Source organism: Chroicocephalus ridibundus, chromosome 11, assembly GCF_963924245.1.
Source record: "Chroicocephalus ridibundus chromosome 11, bChrRid1.1, whole genome shotgun sequence".
In the NCBI taxonomy this organism is placed as follows: Eukaryota; Metazoa; Chordata; class Aves; order Charadriiformes; family Laridae; genus Chroicocephalus; species Chroicocephalus ridibundus.
In genome coordinates, this window is record NC_086294.1 from 6,530,857 (window position 1) to 6,555,452 (window position 24,596).

At 39.3% G+C, this 24,596-nt stretch overlaps 1 protein-coding gene across 14 annotated transcripts in view; it reads right to left on the minus strand.

Moving 5' to 3' along the window:
- TENM2 (teneurin transmembrane protein 2) overlaps positions 1–21,777 on the minus strand; it is a 668,147-nt gene extending 646,370 nt beyond the window's left edge. For all 14 annotated transcript variants that reach the window (XM_063349520.1, XM_063349519.1, XM_063349517.1 and 11 more), the window contains exon 1: positions 21,646–21,777. The gene's annotated coding sequence lies outside the window, so the exon portion shown is untranslated. The remainder of the gene's footprint in view (positions 1–21,645) is intronic.
- Between the last annotated feature and the right edge of the window lie 2,819 nt (positions 21,778–24,596).

The following is a 24,596-nucleotide window of genomic DNA, read 5'->3' on the forward strand; positions in this document are numbered from 1 at the left end:
TAATTCAGACCCACTGGTTTGTGCTTCTGGCTCGCCTCCGAAACCCTATGTTTCTGTACTGCTGAAAAGCAAGATGATGGAGGTCAATTGCTCTAAGCTCCTGGTGTCCACAAAATGGTGATTATCATGGTGCTCAGTCTCAATCTGGAGCCAGTAATGAGCCACCTACATTCACCCACTTTTGACATTTGTATCAACTATGCTTGTTTAAGGATGAATAGACACAGAAATACTAAGTTCAGAAAAAACCAACAGAGTTCATGCAGGGAAACAAACACTGAATCACCAAAAGGGGAAGGGGGCAGTCACGACTGCCAGGTAAGTACAGGGACCAAAACAGAGTAACAGACAGGGATCTTCAAGAAAGTGACAAACCCCATCAATTTATAGGAACAGCTGCACTATTTTCTGGCATAAGGAATAAACTAGTTTTGGAGAGAAAGAAAACAGCTTTCTCCTTTAAGGCTAAGGACTTCACACTGGGATTGGCAGAAAATGCTGTATTTCACAAAGAAGTTGTTCTCTGCAACAGGCATCTTAAGACATACTGGATGTAAAAGGGGAGACTGCCAGATAGCTGATAGCAGGAAAGTGAGGGAGAACTTCCTGAATTTATTTCATTAAAAACTGATCAAGAATCTTTTTCCTCACTTACACCCTTTGCAGCAACATTTGTGTTGTTTCGTTTGGACGCTGTGACTACTTTCAGTTGGCATTTTATCCTTTGTCTGACCTGAGCTAAGGGCGCTTTCAGGATAGCAGGTTAAACACAAAATAATCCCCTCTCAAGGCTGCGGCAGTCTATGAAATGAGGCAGGAGGTAAGACACCTCTTAACTCCCTAGTACACAACATTCCACGGGGTAATCCATGAAAGCAGAGGCTGACCATGCCTGTGCAGGAGCCCTGCGGAGCCAGGGGAGAGGAGAGCAGCCAGTGCAATCCGGAGAGCATGGGAGAAGCACTACGGCACTGGGGCATCAGGCAAGGTAGCAGGGAGCACACCTGAGCCCCACACTCCCTCGGGAGTTCATCGCATCAGCGCTGAAACCTCATCCTCCTGGTAGCTGCTACCTGCCTTCACGCACGGAGAGCCCAAGACAAAAGCACTTCAAACCTGTCTGTGGACCTCTGATTTTATCACTATAGTAAATAATAAAGAAGTGCAAACGAGGATGATAATATTGCTTGTTTTACATGCAGAAGGTCAGAGAGCATGAATTAGTTACTCTCCTGTGTAGGCTACTGCTGGCTCTCTGATGGGGAAGAACAGACTACAAAGGACACTATTTCCTCTCTCGGAGTTAAGTAGAGACATGTGGTGCTGTGATGCTGCCTTGTCTTGTCCATGAACCCACTAACAGCCAAGGAACGCATAGGAGAAAATAATCAACTACTGTCTGGAGATAAGCAACATATTATTTCTCCAGGGAGCAAGTGGGAGAACCAGGATGCAACAGCTGTTTTCAGTCACACTGTTTCTGCCTTGGACTGCTCCCACTACATACACTGCCTTACTACGGCTTGAAAGGAATAGCCTATATTTATAAATACAGAGAGATAGATAGATATGTCTGTGTGCATCTGGTTGTAATGCAAAAGTAAGAAGAAAATATCCTTCCCACACACATTAATGCAAAAGTAAAGAGAAAATATCCTTCCTACGTACATTTATTTTAAAGTGTGTGCGCTAGCATATTTTTATTTTAGAAAACTGGTTACTTCATCATTGGAATGTGTCCTTACCGCATTTATCGGTTTGGGGGAAAAAAAAAAAAAGTATGAATTCAAATGTAACTCACAGGACAAACAAGTATTTCTTTGAATTTTTAAACAGCCTGGCAATTTCTCTTCTCCATTTCCTACTATAATATAAAGCATGTTAAATGGAAAAATGTGTTAGGAATGCAAATCCTCCATAAGTGAAAGTGTATGGAAAGAGAATTAAGCTATTGAGCAAAGTCTAAAATAATTTTTCTGCCAGCACAAATGAAAAGTAATGTTTCCAAAAAGTAAACATACCCGCAAACCAGATTTAGGTAATAAGTTAAATACTCTGACCTGTGTATTTTTGTAAATTGATCTAGAATTCATCCAGTGAACAAACACTTAAAGATAGTACGTGAATTCACAACTTGAACTTTTAGAAACATTTGCTAGAATATCACAATGCATACCTAAAAGAGTGATACATTTAATAGCATTCAGTCATCATATAATTACGTGCACTGTATACAGCAACCATTTAACGATGCAGCTAAGCCAATTTAGGACAATATGCTCATCCACTAAGCTATTACAGCTTAGAATGACATTCTTATCCACTTTAAAGTTCAACTTACCATTAATTGTTTAATGCTAACAGAGTTCTAAATAAATAAAGTCAGCAAATTAGAATGCTATAGTTAATTGTAATTAATGTTGCTGTGTGTAAAATCCTACTGTCATAAAGAGTAAGACAGCAAGGAAGATAGCTTTGCATTTTGCTAATTAAGTTTGAATCCTTCTACTGCAAAACAACTACTTACCACTACCATCTTCACCCAGATAAAAATTAAGAATTAACAAAGAACCTGCATTTCATAGAAAAAAATACTGTCATTATTGACTTCATAGCAAGGCATCTGCATTGTAAGCCTTTCCACATTTGTATGTACAGACACATACACAAATATCTATAGTAGAGGCAACACATCTTCTCAAGAACCCTGATTTATAGGGTTTCTAACTGCAATTTATTGTCTTCTTTTCCCAAGTCTGTGTTCTAATTCTTTCTCTCAAGTTTCTATATTCAACTTGAATCTGGGAGGGAAAAACAAAACAAAAGAACCCACAACAAAACAAAATCAAAGCCAAATAATACAAAGGATTTTCATCTTATCTATCTGCCTGTATCTCTTGGTTATATAATCACAGCTGTAATCTCCAGTAAAAGCAGACTCAATCAGCAGCACAATAATGCTGGGGAAGATCTCACAAAGCTGTGATGCGCTGTAGAATCTAAACTGACTATTAAAGCTTCAAAAAGTTCCCATCAAATGACCAGATGGGGATGCAATCCTTCAAATCTTCTACAACAATAAGTGTAGCGAGACCATGAGAGGTTAGCTTCTCGATCATCTGTCTCATAAATATCGGGAAGGAAATCCGAAAGAGAAACTTTTTCTCATGTGTTTCTCCAAAATTATGCATACAAGACTACCAAGACGTAGCCTCCTTGGTCAAATAATGAGTACTTGTCTGTTTTCTGTTTTGCAAATCAATTTTATATTTACTTTGCCACAATTAAATGTTGAAGTTTCCTTGTACGTGGTGAAAGCACATGCATTTTTCTTCCTGAAAACAATGCAATCATCTGATGCCATCTATAGCTCAATAAACATTTAAGGTTTTAAAAACCAATTTACCCCATATAATATGAAAAATATGGTCAGGACGTGTGATTTTACCTAATTTTCAAAGTTGTAACTTAAGAGACTTAAAGCTGAAGTGTTCCTCCTGAGTTATAGCAGGAGATTAGAGTTTCTCCCGAGTTATACCATAAGTTTGGAGAAGAGTCCTGAGCACGCAAGAGAATGCAACCTAGAACAGAATGGCGAGTGCCACCATCATCTGCTTTCTTTCTCTGTGCTATTAAAGAGCTAAAGAGAATGAAGTGTTACCATTAAAGAGAGAAATAAAATGTTATCGTACATAATAAAGTGACTTTAAAACACCAAGGCATTTATACTGTATGAATTCAAGTCACATAAACAAAGATATCCTCCAATTAATGGTGAACTCGATGGATAGTCAGAAGCAGCACATCCCAAATGGAGGGTTACTAATGGATCTCCACAAAGCACAGGCTATAAAAGAAAACACTTTAACATAGTATTCCAATTCCTAGATATCAAATGGATGCAAGTTGCCAAGAACTGCTCCAGATGCAGCCTTACTCCTTTTTAACCAATAGAACTGTTAAAAGTGTAATACACTGCTTGCAAAAAAATGCGACAGTAATGACTTTGAGGAAAACAATAGACAACTTACAAGGAGGGAGTAGACCCAGCCTCTATGATTCATACACAAAGAACAGGGAAGTCCGATCTTGTAGTGGTTTACTTAATACTGGATTTAATCTATTTTCCTTGAGTGAGGCAGAGCTATTTTCCATATATTTAGATGTAACACCAGGTGTTGAACAGCACTTGCTAAGCATTCTAAAGACTCCACATTAGGCTGCTCATTTCTACTCAGCAGGGCAGGAATCAAAGCTGACTTTAAAATCCAATATAGCTATCATAGCTTTTTTTTTTTTTTTTTTTTAGTATTATGAAATAGTCTCTTTGAGAACATATTTTCTGTGAACTGTGAAAGAATGAAAGAAATCCGTAGTACTTGCAGTCTCAATCATACACAGAATTCTTATTTCTGGTAACTTTTTGTTTCTGAACTTCATCACCTTTAACCAAGGTGACAAACCACCCACCTTTTATGACCAAGTTCCTCTGAAATTGTGTGCTTATTATGCAAATTTTAGGTGATACTTGCAAGTGGCCAGGATAAAGAAATGCCTCTTTTTCTTCAGATCTATCAAAAGAGTTGGCAGCCAGCGAGATTAGATTTTTAAGTCCATTCATGGCATTTGCTACACCTACCACATTCTTTGTGAGAGAGAAGTCATGGCTAAGAGGAAGCTTGCCTTTTCAGTTGTGGAAGGGTATCAGAGTACAACTACCTGGACTTCAGTATTTCTTTTCAATTCATAAGAACGTGCAATAAACAAAAAGCCCACTCCCAGAGAATATGACAATAACAGAACAAACCTTGCTTCACCATTCCATAGAGCTTGGAAAAGCCCAGGATTCAAAGTGCCAGTAGATTGAGATCAAGTATGAAAGTTCATAAACTGTTCTGGAAAGACCTGTGACAACAGACTTTGGTTTTCACCCACAATACTTTATACATCTAAATTGAAGATGCACAGGCATATCCACTTGTATCTAACCATCACATGTACTTTTTCCACACTGGCTGCTGTCACAGACAAGGTGCTCACACCTAGACAGATAGATATGTCTGAAGCAGAAAGGCCATCACATTTTCTCATGTTCTGTCAGCTTGTCACAGATTACAAAATAAAAAATCTGTTCTCAGGTACTAAGCATCCACTCTTTAATTTCTCATACAGGGTACCATACCAATAAAAAGATGACAGACAGCACTACTGCATCAAGTGAGCGGAGAAAACAACTCACTTTGATAACAAATCTAAGAATTTCTGCCCTCTTGAATCAGCATAATTCGTTCACTTAGTACCTCACATCAGAGATCCATTAGAGGGCTCGAACCCCTCTTATGATGGGCATGTATTATAAAGGCAACAGATACCAAAATAAAATGAATCCCGCAGTCAGAAGGAACTGATCTAAGCAGTTCTGCCAACACCCATGCCTGGCTCACGCTGCACCAGCAAAAGGTAGATATTAGCTGATGACACCGTGTTAAGCAATTGGTTTTGATGTCCCTTGCTCACTAGGAAGCCGTGTGAACTGCTCAACAGACAACAAGTTCTGTAGTTTTCTGCATCACAGAGAAGAAAAATCACAGAGATTAGGACCATAGCCAGTTCAGAGCCAGCAAGGCCATTAACTCTGCCCTCTAACCCACAATCTGGTTGTTCTGCATGGACGCAAGAGTCAAACGTACCTAGCATCAGCTGTGAATTTGTAACCTTCAGTGCAGCAGCTGAACAATATACATATTTCCTTCTTAGCATCTTACCTCAGAAAGCTCCCTAAGCACGACACTGAACGTATTAACAACAGAAGAGCTATTCCTTCTCAAATGAGGTGCTAGATAACTTCATTACATTTTTCCCACAACATAATCAAGGATTTAACAGTCATTGCGCAAAAATAATCGCTACACTGAAGATGCGTGAGAAACCTGTTTGGATAGGTTTTGCCCCAAAAATGCATATTGTGAACGCGTAACAGAGAAGCAATTAAAGAGAGAAATGTTTTAGAAAATGAGAAAATAAGTTAATAAAGCTTTAAGAGCGGGTGTTGTTTTTTTTTTTAAATTCTCCGACATAGTAAAATTATTTAAGACTTGCAGACTGCATGTTGTTATTTGCCTAGTTTTGTTATAGCAGTTAAATGCAACTTAATGAAGTACACACAGATTTTTTTTTTCCCACAGCAGTTCTAACCTGCTTTATTTTTAATTTTAAAAACCTGAATATTAAAACAATATTATGCATGTGTTGTACAATAGTACTTTGTAGTATACTGTGTTTTGGTCTTAAATTTTGTAATAATACATAACCCCCATCTCCAACATACTGAAAGGAAAAGAAGGTTTTTTTAGATCAATCATTAGAAGCCTTTTAGTATCTGATGAAGACTTAGGGTTTTGAAAAATGTCAGTATCTGTATTCCTTTCCAATTTTCACATACACATCTTAAATGGGGAAACAATATATTGGTACAAAAAGGCTCAGACATGATAGGAATTATTTAATTCAATAATAATTCTATAGTTAAATACGTCCTCTTAACACAAATTTGTTTCAGACTTTCTCTTTCATCTTCATGGAACCAGCAATCAGAAATTCAACTTTCCACACTTACTTTTTTGAAGGAAATCATATGTATACCTGCATATCCTTCCAGAAGTTAAATTTATCTCAACAACAGGAACAAAGTAACAGCCTATATGGTATTGTGCTTTCTCCAAAATAGATTCTGAACAGCAAGGATTTTATGTGAGATTGTTTGCCAATTCTGAACTTGAACTATACTTTTGTAGTATTACCCTCACTTTAAACTACTGATTCACAAGAAAAGGCAGTTTCATTGTTTTTCTTTTAATTCTCAGAGATTTTAGACTTTTTTTTAATTTTTATTCTGTGTTTACTTTCTATCACTTAGAGAAATAATCACAGTTTTCTAATGCTTCACAGGTGAATGTTTTGTAGCTAACATAACTAAGCTATAATACAAATCAGTATGCCATATAAAAAAGAAATAATTAGTTTATAGGTAGCTAATGCAAATTCACTCACTACAGAAATATCACTGGCTGATGACAAACAGATGAAGGATTCCCAAATGCAAATGAGAAAAAAAATATTCTACGAAAACACATTTGATTTTAGCCACCATTTAGAAACATGTTTACAAGATGTTTTAAGAGAAGACACATTCCTTCCAGTGCAAGTCTTCTACCTGTGTAACATGAAAAGCCTCATCCACTAACCCAAATCAACTAAACTACCATTACAAACTACGAAAAAGAAAAAAAACATAACACAACAAACTTACAAAAAAACAACGTTTGCCTAAAATTTAGTTATTCTTGCATCACCAGGTAACTAATTTAGTCTTCTATGGTAAAGATATATAGTGGATAGCATTTACTAGTTCAATAATGATATATTCACGCTGCATGATGCCGTCGGGTTATCTGTGATAGCTGTTCAGCCAGCAAGAAAACCAGCAAAACAAGATGTTACGCAGTCCTGTTTTAACTGTCAGGCTCAACAATGCTGTAGCACCTAAAAACTCTGAAAACTGAACTGGGCTTTGACATCATGTATCAAGCTAAGCGGCCTCAATTCTCTTCTTCAAGAGCCTAATAGGCTAGGTCTGTTCTTCCAACAAATTCACCGAAATATCCTTAATGATCACAGCTCTGTCATCAGGGATGAAAAAGCCTGCCTAACAAAACCTGAAAAAATTATTGCAAAGCTTGACAGTTGTTTAAAAACTAACGATTCAGTAGCCTTTGCTATCTGACCTTCATTAGAATTTTTTTCATTATCACATTGCAAAAATCTACTGCATTACAGACTGAAGCTATTAGTCACTATAAAGCCACTACCATGTTCCCCAAACTGGGGAATCATCATTACTATTAATTTCAAAGGATACCATTAAAAGGGACAATATTCAATATTTTACTCGCTAATTCCACTCTAATTTATATTATAAAAGTATGCAGGAAGGTTATGCCAGCCTGGATGATTGGTCATTTCTTCTGAATCATTTTGTTTTCTTGACAAAGCCTCAATAGTATCTAGGCCATCTGGGGATACCTCCGTGAAATTCAGAGTTCAAGGAGACGTTCTGTAGTACTGATACAGTGGTAGTCACAGAGGGCATCTATTTCCACATTTAAAAAGATCAGTACTGATGCAATACAGGGAAACAAGGAGAGAGACAGGGCATTCCCTCACAAAGCTATTATAGTTTAAATCTTTCATCTTACTCTATTTCATGTGCGTTCTAGGGACTACCATGAAGACTTTGCTCCTATTATCCTCTCCTCACAGTCTTTCTGTATGATCTAAAGCATGATCTGCTTTTTTGTACTTTTATTTCTCTCATGTCACGTTAATTTGCCAAATAAGGACATTAATTTTCTTTATATGGTGTTTGATGCAGTCTCATTTGCTATTTGTGTGCTGTTCTTAGGATACATGATGCCAAATGAATTGCCTGGAATATACAAATACTTACTAGTGCAAAATTTCACTTATGGAGTTTGAAGATTGCTACAGCACTTACAGAACAGCTCAGTGAAACAGTTACCTTACTCATTATCTTAGCCTCTTTCCATACATTAAGGGCTTGCTTAGACAGGAAGCCTTAAAAGGGAAAAACAGTTTAACAAAAACACCGCAACATCCCTACCTTGTAATCATGAGGATTTTTGTATCTAAGCTGCAGAACCTTACACATGCATGCATGCACAGATACATATATACATACGTATTTAATCTCAGACAGCACTAACTGCTATAATCCATTTTTACCATTCTCAAATTCTCCAAGTTTTCAGTTGTCCTAACTCCAAATTCCAGTTCAGTAACTTGAAAAATACATAAAATTTCTATGAAACATACTTGGAAAAAAGTTGGAGGGTTTTTGACAGACATCTCTTTAGATCCACCTATTTCTATTATGTCATGCTAGTCCAGTACATTACAGAAAAACACAGGTGGGAGAGATGCCCACTGCAAAGTTATCTAATCCGTCCCCTGACTGCAAGACAGCATCAATGGTAATGCTATCACCCTAGATGGATGCTTGTCTAGTCTGTACTGTAATAGCAATAACGGTAAGGATTTCACAGCCTCTGCAGATATACTATTCCAATGCTTTACTATTGTTACCATTTGAAAGGGGATTGCAGGGTTTGGTTTTGTTTGTTTTCTCTAATTTCTAACCTCAATCTCTCTTGGTGAAAGCGATTCAAGCTTTAAGGAAGTCCTAAGTGAGAGCACAGTTGTGCAAAGGGTACGTGAAGTAAAACACTGTGTTGACTGGGGAAAAGAGCAAATAATCTTTCCGGGCTGGAATTCCTGCCAGGAGGTGGGAAAACAGAAAGATGAAAAGGTCCGAGGAGAAGTCCTGCAGACCTCAAAACCAAGATGAACAGAACTCAAAGGTTGTTTAAGTCATAGCTAGGAATTGGGGAGCCAGGTTAAGAGTTCCTTTGTGGCTATGTTTTGTATGTAAGTATAATGCCTTTGCCATTGTAAGTCATGGCACTCAAAAGAGAAGATAACAGCGTCCTGGAAGTGAGCTTTAAGTCTAACACACACACAAAATGGGGGGGGTTGGGGGGGCTGGAAAGCCCATCTTAATGGTGAAAGAAGCTACTCTCTGCTAATAAAACTGTGCAAATTCATTTTGCAAAGTCTTGAATAACTTGTATGCAGCAGACTTAGAGGCATCTATAAACAAACCATTAAAGAAAAGCAGGTAGCTGCAAGGTATAACTTACTCAGTTTTCCCCAAAACACGCTTCCCATTGAGATGCTGTATTCCACTGTGAGCCACTGTATTCCATTACCTACAGGGATAATGGATTAAGCCATACAAAGAAAACTGAAATAGCCCTTTCCAGGTGTGTCCCAGGAATAAGAGCTCAGTTCTTGTATTCCAGAATTTCAGCTTTTAGTCAACACACGTCTTCAAAAATGACCAGGAAATGGGAAACACGATGACAGTGGGACTTTAGTGCTGTCACCCAGTTTTCATTTGGGAGAAGCACGGGTGCTTCTGCACTGTATGACACAGTCATGGTGACCACTGAGGTAGATCTCACTAAAGGATTTCAATCTTGTAGAAGTTTAAAGAGAAGGGCTAAACCAAGCACTCATTACTCTACTGAACCTCAGCCTTGGTAATTGAAAGAAGAATATGGTCCCATGACGTGCTAAAAGCAATCAGTGAACAGGCCACCTCACTACCATATATTTAAAATAGAATACAGCCAGTTTAGTGATTTCAAAAGACTCTTTTCCATGTTCAGAATAATCACAAAGGGTGAAGATAGCCTCTATAATGAAGCTGTTTATCTGAAATTAAAAATTGGTTTGATTTTTCTTCCCCTCCTACACTACTGGAACCTCTTCCAACTTCTGTCATCTTCCAAAACACTAATTGAAACATTTGCAATAAAAAAAAAAAAAAAATCATGGTGGCAAAAGGTACAGAATTAGCAAACCTAAAGACATGCATCTTTCCACAAACCTGATACATGCCAGGCCAATCCAGTTCCCAAATGAATCTACTACGGCAGGTCTGGAAGAAAAGTGTAGTGTCTAAGCTGAGAGGGTGGACTGACCATCAGAATTTTGTCTGCTCTTCAGAGGCAACAGATCCAGACCCCCATCTGCGGGACTGCAACAACCCTTTTTCTAAGTAGACAATAAACCTATTTTTCAGTGCATTAGCTTATCCTGCACCACTGCTTCCCTACTAAAGGAAGGACTGTTTTCTATAATACAAAAAGATATTACAGATTTATTATGTGAGCAAACTGATATGGTGAATAACTGCTAAGTAGGAGAGATGAATAATAGTCCTATAATAGTCCAAAGTAATCGAAGTGGAAATAAACATTCATTTGCAACATCTAGTGTTTAGCTACAATCAACTGGTAATAGACACATATAAGATTTCATACACAACATAAGAAATTGGAACCAAGTATTCATACAACTTCTGGAAATAAGGTACTTAGTCAACTACAAACATTAAGCTATACCTGTAAAACTTTCCCCGTCAGTGTCATGGCTGCGGGGTAGGGAAAGGGGAGGAAGGAAGGTGGAAGGGAGAAAAAGTATCACCATCCAACTAAAAGATTGCTTTTAGGATCATGGCATAAATGTGATAAATTCGCCAACCAACCACCTGACACAGAAAGCATTATTTTAAAACACAGAGTGATATGCATATCATGGCTTCTGACACAGACAGACCTGTTCATAATAAATCTGGAGAATTAAATCTGGAGAATTATACTCCAAAATACTCATTATCTAACTGAACCAAGTCAAATAACCATTGGTTACGGAGCTTATGTCTCGGAGCTTAAAATACAGCTATGCTAGAGTTAAGTTTAGAACAGATAAGTGAAGTGAGAAGGAAAACAGCAAGAAAGATTTTAATCCACATTTTTGCTAGCTCACCACCTGGACTCAGGAAACAGCACACCGGCCATAGTCCTTTCCAGCCTTACAATATACTTTTTTTTTTGCAAACAAGGTAAGACACAGATGGAGTAACACATAGGTGCTCTTGAACTGCCAGGAGAGTGTCTGATTTTACTTCTGTTTGCATTGCCTGAATGGAAAGCCATCTTAAAACAAGTATTGAGTATTTTTAATTTGACCTCAGCAATTGTCTGGGTCATGTGCGGTACCAGGCCCCATCTTTTTTTCCTCTTTCTTTAAAGAAAGACACTTAGAAACAAAGAAATCTAGCCTCCCTACCCAGCTAAAAAAGTAGCAAGTTTGATCCAAAGTCACTATGATCATTGCAAGGCATCCACTAACTTCAACTGCCACAAATTCAAGCTCATATATATGTTTGTTGCTGCTTATTTTGAAAAAATAAAACTTGCTAGCTATCAATGATAGGTTCTGCTGTGACAATAGTACAGCCTGCTAAGTACTAAACAGCATTTCATTAGCAAAATTAAAGTGACATCAATACCAAAGAAGTGTCCTTCTTTCAAATGCCTCAATTAAACTAAACTGCAAATGGACAACAGTGGGAAAAACACGTTCTAGCAGAGCTTGCCTTAAGCAGGTGATCCTTTCTCATACACAGACATTTGAATGACAGCAGGACAACAATGACTATTCACAGGATCAGACCCTAATATTCAAACGTAGCTAATTCAGGCTTAACTGTCATTATATACCAAGTATTGTTATGTTTCAAATTTAAAGATGCTCCTACTCTACAATTCACAGGGACAAGTTTTCACAGAAACTGCTTAAAGATTTTTTGAATACCCACCAGGTTCCAGACTTACTAGGACTAACCCAGTCTGACTACGCATAAAACTTCCATCACTTCGTTCTAGGGGTCAGGAAATTTTCAGTAATCAGAGACTGTTTGGTATCCAGAGCTAGATGTAAAACCTTTGGCAAATGGAGGTAGTACAAAGCAGCAATCAGAGCAGCTTTTCAAAAGATCTAAACCCCAAACCTCACACTGCGTCTTTTCTATAAGAGCAAGGGAATGAAAAAGTATCGTGGCTGTCTCCTTTGCATGGCATCACCAGGGGAGAAGGGAATGACCATCTACATTGGGAGTATCAACAGAATCCGAATTCTGACTTTCCCCAAGACTGCTGAGGCAAACAGAATGACAGCATCCCTATCCCAGTACTCTTGTGCAAAGGTGAAAGGCCATGCAGAAGCTGGCCTTAAACCAACTGGGGTAAAATTATAAATCTTAATCCTGTAACACATGCTAAATTCAAGATCTACAGAAGTGACAATGTATAAACTCTGATACTTGCAGCCAATGAAGGTTACAGGCAAAGACTGACTGGCACTGAGGAAATGCATAAGCTGCTCGGTAAAAAAGCAATCTATTAAGGGCTTGTATTTTGGACAGTTTGAGAAACACAGGGGGAAGTGATTACTGCTCCTTTAAAAGAATAATGCAGGGAAAAGAAAGGCAATTTTAGCCTGGAGGTAGCTGATATAGAATGCCAGCTGAACTAGAAGAACCTATGGAGGCCCCTGGGATTGCTGGAGAGATGGAAGAAGAGTTTCAGTTAGGTAATTAGAGCTTCAATAGAAGAATAAATACTCCACAGGCAATCCACAGGTTCTTCTCACCTCTCGCCACTTCTTCTCTCCAGCAGTGACAGCTGCTTGTGAAAGTGAAGGGAAAGGTCTCTCTCATTCAACTCATTAGTTAGTAATCCTCACTGGTAATGCAACAAGAAGCACGATACCAGGAGGAACTGACAGCCCTTCCCTCCACTGCTCCAGGGCAGAATGCAGGGCTCAAGGTTTCGTAGGCGCTCACCCTAGTAACAGTGATGCAGTGGTGGAGCCAAAGGCCACGAATATGCTTGTGAAAGAGAAAAGACACACCACAGGGCAGCTGAGGCAATATTCAGGTCACTTTTTTCTGCATTATTCTCCTGTTCCCCGCTCTTCACACCCAGAGGGAAAGAGACTGCTGTTTGTAGACAGGCTCCCGAAGCAGAAGGTAAGTACCTTGCTAGGGAATGATCCTAAAGGAGCAGGAAGAAGTGATGTCACTATGACAGTGATCCACTGCGATTCACTATTTCAGCTTTTTTTCTGTGCCAGTAAGATCAGTTACCAGTGGAAGGCATGCTGGTTATCAACGTTGTGATGTGAAAGAGACTACTTCTCTCCTTTGCCCTGCAATGACGAAACAGTCAAAGTAACATGAAGATATTTCCACCTTCCATTGGGCATGTTTTAGAAGGATTACTGAAATAATTGTGACTTTGATTCCCTAGAAAAATGCTGCAGCAAGTTCTGCTGCACAGTGAGCCATTTAGGCATCGGTCTTGACCACTGACAGGACTTTCTAAAAAGATACATTCTGTGCAACTCCACTCTCATGTCATCTCTCAACCTCAAGTAGGTTCCACAGAAGAAAGAAGGTGACAATGTTCTGGATTTCAGTCAGCATCCCTTAGCAGATAGGAAAGCCGAAAGACAGCCACACAGCTTATTCTTTATTCCGTAGCTGGGGCCATTGGTGTCAGCTAAGATTTGCACTGGAATACCACATACTTCTGTATTGGTTAATAAAGCTGTGGCCTCCAAATTTGCCACTGCACTAAGAGACTTCTCCCAGACTGCTCTGTGCCCACAACAAGCAGCTGGAGAGAAAGGGGAAAGACGATGATTTAGGTTCGTCTCTATGCAGGGAAACAACTAAAGACAGCTCACTTCTCAGAAAAAGAAAAAAAAAAAAGTTTAGTTCCTTTTTTGTGACCAAGGCTACATACAAATCTCTGTTACCATACCTTGCTTTTTAGATTATTATTAATCCACCTGATGGTCTACTTCTCATAAATCTTTTCTGGAAAGACTTAACCGCCAAATATGTGCATTTATTTCAGGTGCCTTAACTGAAATACCCAGATGCAGGTCTTTTTCTCCAGGATTTTCTGCAGATACAGATGCAGGATAAAATCTAGAGGGATGTGAAAAATTGATCTTAAAGTGAGTAAAGCTAATAGGAAGTACTGATCATCTTACAGGCACCCACTCATCTCTAAACAGACAACTTCCTTTAAAAATCTGTTCTCTATTGCTTCACTTCCAATAGAAATCTGCACATTTACAGTTCCCTAAACAGTGTTTGCCAGTGTTCTTTAGATGATATTTAAACCACATGTTCCCAAAACAGAAGGAACTGATCGAAGCCAGTCACCACGGAAATTTTCTGTATTTTCACTGCTAGCAGACCTTCACGTGTCACACAAATCTTTACATAAACTCAATCATGCTTTAGGTAACTGTACACATGTAATATAAACATTCAGACAAATCAAACTGTTACAAGATTATTATAATTACAGATCCACTTTCACGGTACTGTTGTGTTTACTTACAGCTATAGTTACAAGCATAAAGTTTCAACTCATTCAAATAGTCTTCTGTAAACTAAGATTTGTCTAAAACTTCCTCATGATTGGAAGGAGTCAGCCGAAACAATTATTTCCCTGTGAGATTCATTAATAATCCTTTTGATTTTAGTGCCCAGTCAGCTCTGTTGAAGTAGAAGAAAAAAAACTGTTTTCCAGTCTTTTTATGGGCTTATGTTTTTGTGGATGTTCTAATGCAAAACTAGTATACCAGTCATAGCCCACTCTCTCAAAAACCACAATGATAAAAACATTTCCTGTGTCAAAACTCTGTAGAGAAAAGTTAGAAGAAACGCCTAGACAAGAAAACTTTCCTTAAAACAAAGTTCTATGTTTCAGGCTACACTCTTATCAACTCCTGATGGACCGTGACTTTCTGAACGTCCCTAGGCACAGAACCAGAACCAAAAGCACCACGAACTTGCACACATGCACATTCAAACCTGCGATCTGTGTAAACGTGAACTAAGATGAAAAGTTATTTTCTTTAAACACCTAATTCTTCAGTGGTGGTAAAAGTAGGTATCTACAGTGACAGCAGAACTAGGTAAACAGCATGCACTGATAGGTACTTTTAATTAAATTAAATTTTTTTTTTCATTCTTTAAGTGTATTAAGTTGCATATCACTTGTTTTAATTTGGTTCAAAAATTCATTTAATGTTGCAACTACAAGTACCTAACATTCCTCCCTAGACAATGTATTTTTATATACTATGATGCACCTAATATTTACCTTTGCTACGTTATTTCAACTGGTGTATAGCCAACACGTCATTTTTCCCCCAGAATCCAATTCAAACACAGTATTTCTATAGTATTGGTGAGATGCGTAGCAAGTAAAGTGAGCTTTACTTTCAAGATCAAAATTCTTGTCTCCAGTGTCACTGTCACATTCCTGTATCAAGTATTCTGCCTTTCTAAATACACAACTATTTTTTTTTTGTTGAAAAAGGCACTTACTTTTTTTTTAGTATGCAGTACAATGTTGGAGCACAATATTATGATAACTTATTTCACTGTAGATAGCTGCATTTTAAAGAGAGATTAGAAAAGTCACTAGGCAATCTATACTTGCAAAAAGCTTTTGAAAAATCTGTTGTTTACATTTAATAGGACTTTCTATATTTTCCTGTTTTTACATGTGTTTACATGTAAGCCCTACACTACTATGTAATAATGGCTTCAGAACAGATTTTGTATAGTTTACACTTACATACATTCATCCACACACCTTTAAATTTAAATTTTCCACAATATAGTTTACATGTAGCACTGTACAGAACCCTTCAAAAACACAACAGAACCAACACTCCTAACTTCCTTAGCTTAGGAAAAGTGACAAAGTGACTTTCATAAACATTCTCATTTTTCTCCCCTAAAAAAAAATAAATCAAAAAACCATATTTTCATGTTCAGAGTTAATGGAACACACATAAAACTTCCCAGAAGATATCCAGATTCCTACATAGCTACCACAGAAGTACAGGGAGACAGGCTCTGCTTGCTCTGGTAAACATGCACACTGATGTAGAAAGATGACTCGTAATGTTAAGGTGCTGTGCTTAAATCTGGCAGACCTGGACTTGTGTCTGCACTGAGAGCCTCTCTAGGTCTCTCGGACTGTGGTTCAAAAAATTTACACTAGCCGATGTCACTGTGCCCAACAAAAGCCTTACACGAACAGGTATAAGCAAGAGAAGAGAGTTGTGTTCTTATCTCTTATAGTGCTTACCCCAAGCAGTCCATCAGCATAAAACTACACCGTGCTCTTGCTGCGCCCGCTCACTCCACATGCACAGCTACAGTCCAGGTACAGTACCTGGCTTCAACAGCTGCCTCCCCACATACTTCACATGGTACCCTCCACAAGGACTTTACACAGAAATTACTTCCATACTCTTCAAGTGTTTCACTGGTATGTTCATTAATGATTCTGATAGGCTCGCATACTCTTTTGAATGATCCCTGGTGCTTTCCTTGCCTGTGTGGGCTGAAAAACAACAGATAAATCTGGAGAAGTGAGATCAGCTGAAAGCTTTAAATGCTCCTACTAGAGACACGAAGGCAGCTGCAGCGTGCCCCAAATTAGTATGAAAATCCTTCAAGAGCAGCAACTCCTATATTTTATACAATTTTAATGCACATTTGTAGTCCTGACAGGTTACAGTTAGTGTTTTGGCTAAATGTACACATTCACATACTAAAGAAGTCCCTTAAGAACAAAACTAGAATGAAGACTCTATTATCCAAAAACAAAAAGGGTGATACCATGCTCTTACTTGACTTGTATTGCTACTACTTGACTGGCATTATAGTTAAAACAAACAAACAAAAAAACCAAAACACCGAAACCACAAAACAAAAAAGTCCCCAATCCCCAAAGCCAAACCCTGCTACCTCAGTGCAAATTTGTTTTCCATTCATCAGACAATAAAATGTATCTTCTACAAAACCTGTTCCTGAGTTAAATAAAGAAGTGTGATTTAAGATCATTTGTTTCCTTAACTATTACGCCAGAAAACGTCTGATTAAGTGCCACTGGTGTAAGGCAGTATATGCATCATGTATCCATTCACAACCTGCTCAGATAAACATACGTTTATAATTCAATGTTGTGCAGCTTTTTGCTAAAAATCTTACAATTACATCCCTATTTGAATGACTACTACGTTATTAATGTTCAGCAATAAACACAAAAGTAGACAATTTATTACTATTTGGCACTGAATGTCAATCAATTCAAGCAAAAAGAATCTATTTTAAAATAATAAAAAATGAGTAATATCTCAGCTTAACACACTTCCTGCTTATCTGAAAAGTCGATCTGATAATATTGAGTTAGTCAGCAAGGTGGATTTAGGACAATGTATTTGAACTTCCACAGCATTATGAGATCCCAATGCAAACCAATAATTGTGAGACAAAATTCAGCTAACAGAGAATGCCCCACAGTGTCTTTTAAATCCGTATGTGGATTAGATGAGACTGTATTGCAGAAAGCACTGTAGACACTGCTGTAGCCGCTCAGCTAAACGACTCCGAATACGGATCAGAACAAGGGGCTCTTTGAGGCTACAGAGATGACCAGGACACAAATTTGGTCTGGTCTGTGGTTCAAACAGCCTAATGCAGCCATAGTCATTTCATACTCTACCTCCTACATAAACTAGAAGTACACTGTACAGGAGCTGGTTTGTGCAGTAAGAAATTGGAAAGATGAGTCAGTATCAGTTGGTATGAAGGCTCTGAGATTTGACACCTCAGGTCAGAAAGTACAGACCAGTTCTGCCTATGTTTAGTATCAGAAAAACTATCTTTTCTGTTATAGCACAGTATTAGATAAAATGATTCTTCCTGATAGAGATCTTGTGAAATTATAGGTAAAGTACAGTTAAAAGGAAAAAAAAAAAAGCCTGGAAAAAACTTGTCACTTCCATTAAATACTTACCTTCTAAAAAAGCAAGTCAGGACTAAAACATCTCATCAATCATTTAGTAAAATGAATTTAATTTATATTCTAAGGTTGTATTTCCTGTTATGAATCCAGGGTGGGGGAGGGCAGACTTTTTAGACGATTTATTTATATACAAGAATATTATTATTTAAAGGATCAGTCCAATAATTTTTTGGTCTTATCTTGCAGCATGGAGTTCAGTGGCGCTGCTCCTATGTGCGCCTTTTGCCAAAACCATTAAGGATTGAGGGATTAAATTCACAGTAAACTGCAAATAAACACAAAATAGCTTTTCAAACATCAGTATATTGACTTGAGTGGTCTAACGGTGGCTTGAGCTTTGTCTCCATCTAATTCGACCTTCAGTTTAGTTTGACCTCTCAGAACAGAAAGTCTAGACATTGACCTTGATTGAACAAATATTTTTCCTTTTTATGTTGTTCTATATAATTTTAAGCACAAGATCACTAATACAGCTAACACCATAACTTACTCTAACAGTAACACTGTTCACAAGGAATTTTCTTTGACTGCAGAAACAAAAATTATGGTACTTGACAGGAAAATGCCAAAGCCACGAGCATAATAGATCACAAGTTGATATATCTATATATATAGACATATATATATAGCTGTTCCTCCCAGAAATAAAATTGTTCTTCAAAAAGGCAAAGAAATTTAACTATTAGCCCTCTCAAATCAATTCTCCTACCACTGTTAATCTCTGTAACCTAACAAGAGAAAGTGCCTCCTCTGTTTTCTCACGCAGCTCTTTGACACTCAGTACAAAATACTAAAAATGAAAATACAGTTCAATTTAATCAGAGGAAAACATCACTAGTGATGTTCATGTGTTAATTTTCCCCAAGCCACATAAACAGTTGAAATCTAATGACACAGAAACACGATTATTTTATTTTCATTATCCACATGAAAAATAAATACATAGAGAATTAAAAGATTATGGTTTTCATATAAGTACTGTCTTAGTGGGAAGTGTTTAAAAATAAGCAGAATAAAAATTCAAACAGATTATCTGGATCAAAACTTTTTTTTTTTTTTTAAATATGCTGGACCTGTGTTAACATTTGGGAAACTGGAAAAAAAATACTTCTGTGAGTTCTTAGACCTTGCCAGGGCACTAAGAAACCACAGGTAAAAAACTTTTCCTCTCAAAATGAATTAAAGCTCGGACCTCACAGTTGGCTTTTTGAATACCACACAATCTGTATCAGTGTAATATATGAATAGTTTTTATTTATTACTCAGTGACTGGAAACCCCAGCATATGGGTCAAGTTAAATTAATCGTCAACCCAGTTACTGATTTGTCAACGCACAGGAAAATGATGCCCAAATACTTTGTATATATTTTAAACCTTAACAATGCAAGACATGCCACCTGTATTTAGGTTGTCAGCCACTTGTAAAAATCCACTTTACCTAGCACTTACGTAAGCCCCTTAGAAAAATACCTGTCAGCGTTCTATCCGGTGGAGATTCACCAGTTTCTCAAATCAGTGTAATTTGAATGATAATACAAACGTCTTGAAGAAAGAATCAGCTGTCTAAATTCTTCCAAAGTTTGAAGAAAAACTTTGAGACTGTACAACCAAAGTTAACAATTAAACTTGCATAAAGTAACCATATTAACAGGTGATACTACTTTTTCATTAACTTTGCACTTAAAAAATAAAGACTACACTTTTAAATATACCAGATTTTAAACAGCATTCCATAAAGTGCTCTATGAGGACACTAGATAACTACACATACTTATTGACAGCTTACACTTCATACTGTTTCAGTCAAGCTTTATTTTCTAAAATTGCTACAATACTACTGCTTCTAGACTTTCCTTCTCTGGAATGCAGGCATTTTGAATTTCTTTGATCTTATACAGTCTTTTAACTATACAACTAAATATTATAAACAAAATCTCCTTTAATTCTGTGTTCCTGCATTTGAATTCTGTTATAATACCTGTTTTCTGCATGTAACACAAGGTTTGGTAAATCTGAACAAGTACAAGCCAAACATTATATATATATATATATATATATAAAAACACATTAACATATACACATACACACACACAGAGGCAATACTTGCTATTACATTTTGAGCTTTTTAAAAGGAGAGAACACTTAAGTATGGAAATACATATGTACAAAAAAAAGCATAAAAAGCACATATTAAGACATCGGTAGTATTAAATCAGCTGAAATTACTAGAGATCAATGTTTACACTAGCATTTACAAGCATCCTAACAAGAAGTGTTGAAAAGGAGTCTGGTTCAGAGATAAAGAGTTAAGAGCTCCATCCGCATCCATTAAGCCACCTTATTTAAATTTCAGTTTGGGTGTATGCAGGAAACAAAATAGTATCTTGTCAAACTGCCACTCCATGTAAGGGCTAACAGGGACTTGGTCTGGTGTTAGCAGAGGTTAGTACATTGTCTCAGCAATGTATGCAATACATGCCAGCAATTTCTTCCTCCACAGCCATGAATTTATTATTAAGTGCAATTTCGAAGCAGCTCAATGGCAGGGCTATACGTGAAACAGCAAAGCACTTCTACGTTTATTATCTTTGCAAACAATGTAGTATTATTGTCCCTTACTGCTTCCTGCAAATCTGCAGCAATGATGCAAAGCAGCGGTTGTTTTTTTTTTTAATTCCCTTTCGGAATACAAATGCCTGCCTTCTGTTATTTCTGCCGGTTCCTACCCAAGACGCACTGTGGACAACAGTTTCTGAATCAGCGATACCTTTCCACATTGTTGGCAAAAACTGAGGAAAAAGAAATATTTGTACTTCAATCCCAGAAGAAAGGGGGGAAAGAAAAAAAAATAAAAATAAAATGAAGCAGTTTAAAGAACAAAGGCAACATTAAAACACCGTGAAAATAAAAGAAATACCAGCAATCAAGGATGAGAATTAATGGTCAGAAAAGCAGCAGCACTTATTGCAGAGGCACAGAGAACCCTCCTTCCCTGGAACTCATGCAACTAACGACCTCTCCAACTGCTGGATTAACCGGCTGCAGGAGACACGACACCGCCTGGCTTAAGACACACATCAGAAGTTGTCAACTCCAGTAACGCAATTACAGAAAAGGGAGGTGGGGGGGGAGGCAGAAGGGAAGGGAGCGATAGAGACAGAACCGCTGCAGCTTCGGGCGCCGCTGCCGAGCGAGCAGCGGCAGGAGAGCCCTCAGCCTGTAGGCGAGCGAGAAGTGGAGAGCATTTACCGGCAGCAGCAGCAGCAGGTTGAGCAGCCCGAGCGCCTCACACCGCCTCCGGGAGACAACTTAGCACCGGTGCGGATTCCTTCACTGACGAGGGACACCCTTTCCCTTCCCGCTCCCGTCCCGTCCCGTCCCTCCCCCGAGGAGCGGAACCGCCGCCGCCTCCCAGCGCCCGGGGCGCGGCGGACCCGTCGCGAGGCGGCCTGAGGGAGCGCGGGCCCCGCCGCGCGCCAGCCGCGCTCTGCCCGCAGCCCCGCCGGCCCCCGGCTGCACGCGCCGCGGCCGGGGCCGACAGCCAATCCCGGAGCTCGGCGCCCGGCCGCGCGCGCGCGCGCGCGCAGGGTCCCCCCCCGCGTCCTCCTCCCCTCTCCCTCCTCGCGCGCTAGCGGGGCCGGGCGGCGGCAGAGCCGCTCTGCGGGCGCCGCGGCGACGGGCGGGCGGCAGCGGCCCGCCGCCGCAGCCCACCGTCACAGCCCGGGCGTCCTTGTTCCCTAGACCGTCACTGCGCATAGCAGGCGTCCCTCCGCGGAGCTGCCGGGCTACCGCTGCTGGGCTACCCCGGCCGGGCGCTGCCGCAGAGGTGCGGGCGCGGGGCAGGCCCCTTGCCTCCGCCGGGCTAACGGCCCCGGGGGCGGGCGGCTGCCGGTGGGAGACGCCGGCGTCGGGATGCCTGGCCCGGCGAGGGGACAAGGATCGGGAGGGGAAGGACGGAGGCCGCCCCGGCGGAGGCCCTTTCCCGCCGGAGCCGTGAGGACGCGGCGGCGCTGAGGTAACGGCGGGCGCGGGCGAGCCGGGCCCCTCCGCCGCCCCCCGCCTCAGCCGCGGGCGGCGGCGACAAAAGCATCTCATCACGGGGAAAAAAACTGTTAAAAAATTCCTTCCATCTTTTTGCCACAACTTCGAAACGTTTTGACAAACTGTTCCGCACTCCTTCAGAAAGGACTTAAGTTTAGCGATCACCTTCCCCTCCTCAGTGAACTGGGCACAGGTGAGCCCCAGGCACCGTGTTCCATACCACAGTGCTTCCAAACGCTGTGCAGAATACTTACCTTTTCTATAAACTGTAAAGTGTAATTAAGCGTTGACTATTTAACCTTAAATTCCCCCCCCCCCCCGCCCCCTTTGCTAAACATCTGCGGAAAGCACCAGTGGCACCAATAGAAAGGAGCACTAAAGCAAAGTAGATCAGGAAATGAGAGAACGGCAAACTGCTAGATAAACTGCTAGACACAAGCTGATGTCAACCTCTGTACAGATTCTTGGCAAGGCCCGGAGGAAAGTAGCAACTTAAATTAACCACGATATACAGAAACAGCAGTGAAAAAGCCCCAGACATGCGTAATGCACAGCAGCAGGGCTAACGGTGCTACTAAAAGGTAACAATCTTTATGTCTGCGTTCCATAAAACAGAAAATCTGTGTGGAGAAGTAAAATAGAGCACATTGGATTACCTGTAGCTGGGAAAAGCGTACTGTAAACGTCTGATTAGAGAGAAACTACAGCAGAGTTAATTTTCCGACTGCAACTGTAGTTTTGTAACTGTCAACAAAGAGCAGGAGTTTTAAGGGGCAATCCGGAAATCAGCAGGGAAGTATCTCTCAGCTTTTCAAGGTTAATTGAGAAGAGGGGAGAGCTGAGCATACTAGTAGAGCTTGGTAAATTACATGCAATGCCTTAGCTTGAGGACTGCATCTATTCACAGGGCTGAAGAAGATCCACGTAGCCACAACTTCTCCCTGGCCTCATCTTTTTCTATGGCATTTCACAGATTTCAAGATGTGTCCTTGTCTTGAATGCTGTGGTCTAAATTTTAACGTAATAATATGCATGGTGATATCTTGATTCTGCAGAGAGACTTCTGCACAGAGATACTGTGATAGTCATTTTACTGGAAATAATCTCTCTGCTTGAAAATAAACTAGATTGCAAAAATGAATGTTAGAGATGTATTAAAAAGATTGTTGCAGTTAAGTAATGAGTTGTCCCTATCGGAAAGAAAAACTGAGAATTACACTCAGATGGAAACAAATCTTGTCAAACTGCAATTTGTTGCCACACAAGTTTCAGTGAAAAAGTAATGGAATGTCTGTAATAGCGGTCCATAAAGCATGTGACTTGATCCTTATGATGATTAAACAGAAATTAGCAAAAAACAAAATCCATTTAGCCCATACAATCTAAAAATATTTGTAAATCTTCATCTATTGGAATATTTCTACTAATGATACACAGAATATTACAAAGCAACTTAATATACCAGCGATTTGAGAGAGAATAAACAAATGGCTGATTAAATGCCACACAACAAAGATTTGTTGCTGGTCAATTATGATGGATACGGGGTAATGGCTGGACGCCTTGGTAAGGTGGCCTCATTTGTTCAACAGAAATGTTGAAGTCAAGGTCAGGTATCTAGTGAAAAAGAACATGGGTTACGTTTCAGGTTGGGGGATTGTTTTCTAGAAGGCAATTTACAGTAAACAGCATTGTTTTGTCCTGGTGAATAAGTGAATATATGCTCCCACTGTTATGGGTTAGTAAAGATGACAGCTGTGAGTGGATGGATAGCTGAGAGTAGCAGAGCAAAAATAAACGGAAATTACACGTCTAAGCATTATTAGTAAGACCGATACTGGCTTTGTGTCCACACTTAGGATTAATGGTAACTATATAAAAATTAGAATAGCTAAGATATAATTAATATATGTTTTAGAAGGATAACCATGTCTTCTCCCTAAAGTGAGAGTCCTAACAAGACAGGGAGCCATGCTCTCTCTTCCTCTTGTTCTCTATTTAAATTAATCTTGGATTCTTTTAGATGTGGTGATACAGCTTCGATGGAAGAGGTTTGTTCCCATCCCTTTAATCTGGTGGTAAGGTATTCTCCTGGGAATGGGAGACGTGAGACTGAATACGCATAAGGCTGAGGAGAGTAAACCAAACACCTCATGTAT